This window comes from Macrotis lagotis, chromosome 2, assembly GCF_037893015.1.
Source record: "Macrotis lagotis isolate mMagLag1 chromosome 2, bilby.v1.9.chrom.fasta, whole genome shotgun sequence".
NCBI classification, from domain to species: Eukaryota; Metazoa; Chordata; class Mammalia; order Peramelemorphia; family Peramelidae; genus Macrotis; species Macrotis lagotis.
This window is the reverse complement of record NC_133659.1, coordinates 130,958,435-130,960,828: the sequence shown is the minus strand read 5'-3', so window position 1 is coordinate 130,960,828 and position 2,394 is coordinate 130,958,435. Positions and strand designations below refer to the sequence as shown.

Sequence of the window (2,394 nt, the reverse complement as noted above, 5' to 3'; positions counted from 1 at the left end):
GGCTTTCAGGGGAATGGATGTGGAAAACTTTTTCTTGTGATTGGGAAAAAATTTTAAAAAGCAATCTGATTAAGATAACCATCAGAAGATTGTATTGATCAGCTGTCAGAATGACAGTAAGGTGGAGGTCTTACCAAAGTTCAGTCAAAATTAGTAAGCAGGTGAAGCAAAATTAAGCTCCTACCTCATCTAATGCAGGGGCAAGTGAGCCAAAGGAATTCTCTATGTTGCCTTTTGTGAAGGAGAGATGATTCCCCTTAACTTTCAAGTAGGAAAAGAGGAAGCAGAGACATTTTTGTATCTCTGGTTCAAATGAGGCTGAGAAGTTGGAATGGATGAAATCCCCTCCATTTGTGTGGGAATATACAACAACTCTGACCTGGTGCTGGGAAAGGGAAGCAGATGGGATTCCCTCAGCACCAGGAGTGATGGTAAGAACTTATAAAGCTTTGACCTCACACCCTAGGAGTAACAGGAACAATTTCCTTGGTTTAGGCTGAGGGGAAGCTGGAGGCATTTTCTGCCTTTGCTCTACCACCTTGACTACACTTCCTTGGAGGCATTTTCTGGGCTCTGGTGAGTAGGATGGAGAAACTTTCTAATTGGTAATAAGATTGCATGTGGTGCCCTGGAGGTGATTAGCCTCAAAACTATCAAAGGACAGCAGAGAGGGTAGAAAGCTTGCACAGCTCCAGGCCCCACAGCTCTGAAGAGAGGGGAATAGTGGATATTACCAATTATGTTTTCTAAGGTGAGGGGGTGGAGGTTGGTGATTAGGAGATGCTGGGACTAGACATAAAATCAGTGTGAGCTCTACAGTAAGATCTCTAGCTGCAAGTTATTTCAACATATCTCTCCTGATCCCTTTCCCCAAGGATTTTGTTTTTGGGGTTAAGTAGAGGTATTACAATATTTCTATTTCACTAAGGAGATTTGAATAGAATTTGCTTGCTTGGTTAACTTCTACTCTGCCATTTTACCAAAAGATCTGAAGTGTGAGATGGTAGAAAAGATCTGGATCTGAAGTCAGAAGGCCTGAGTTTGAAACCTATGTAGGAAGTTGTGTGACTATGGGCTAGTCATTAAATCTGTTTTTTCACTGGAGAAAATATTAGCTTTTCCTAACTCCAGTTAAAGACTTCCACTTGACAATTACTATGATTCTTTTAAAAACTTAAGGTACTATATAAATGCAGGTTATCAAATTTTGGACTATTAAGTTGGGTTACCCAACTGGGAAAACTCTAGCTTATACATTTTTCACTTTTGTTTATCCAGTGTAAATATCTCCCCAAACCTATTCCAATATATATCATCCTTAGTAAATAACACATTAAACATTTTATAGAGCTATTTCTAGAATCTCTATTCTGTTTATGGATCAATTTTTAGTTTTCTTCAATACTAGATATAGGTAGACCTTTTATTGTGCATGATTTTTTTTAACAAATTAAAAGTTTGTGTCAACCTTATATCAAAATATTATTTTTCCAATAGTATGTACTCAAATCTTGTCAATCACATTTTGGTAATTCTTAACAATATTTCAAACTTTTCCATTTTATATTATGGTGATCTATGATCTTTGATGTTACTATTGTAATTATTTTGGGAGCCTTCACAACCATGCCCTTATAGTACTTTAACCTATAAATATGTTTTGACTGCTCCACCAACTGACCTGCCTGGTTGTTTCCCTGTCCCTCTATTCCCTGAGGCCCGTTATTGAAATCAGGCCAATTAATAGCCCAATAATGATCTCTTAAGTGTTCAAATGAATGGAAGAGTAATTGGAATCAGTAAACTTCACTGTCATCAGTAAACTTCTTTGTCATCTTAAGAAATTGTTGTAGTTACTCCAATTTCGGCAAATACCTGATTGGTCAGCAGCCATCAACACAGAGGCAAGATCCTCCATCAGCAAAAGGATTTATCACTTACTGAGGACTCAAATGGTACATTTATTTTAGCAAGTTCTTATGTATTTAAAATAAGCAAATAAAACTTTAATTAAGGCTTTTCTTTTTAGACATAATACTATTGCCAGCATTGTTAAGTGACCCACTGGCCCTGCCTGTGGCCAGCTGGGCCTCATCACAGTGCAAGAGGAACTCCCTCCCCACACAAGGGCCAGACCTTCTTATAGGCCTTCCTTTTTTTTGGACTGGGGGCACATCCGGACAAGGGAAACTGGGCATTGGGCCCTGTTGGAGAGCAGAGTGCTGTGCATGTTAAAGGTATTTTAATAAATCCTGATTGCTGATAAAAAAATAATAATACTATTGCACATTTAGTAGACTATAATATAATATAATGACATTTATATGCACTGGGAAATCAAAAAATTCACCTGACTCGCTTTATTACAATATTCACTTTATTGGTCTGGAACAG

At 37.8% G+C, this 2,394-nt stretch overlaps 1 non-coding gene across 1 annotated transcript; it reads left to right on the top strand.

Moving 5' to 3' along the window:
• Positions 1–2,044: 2,044 nt before the first annotated feature.
• Positions 2,045–2,178, top strand: LOC141515774 (small nucleolar RNA SNORA35). The gene has a single exon (XR_012476519.1). It is a non-coding gene; the product is annotated as a small nucleolar RNA SNORA35 (small nucleolar RNA).
• The last annotated feature ends 216 nt before the right edge of the window (positions 2,179–2,394 follow it).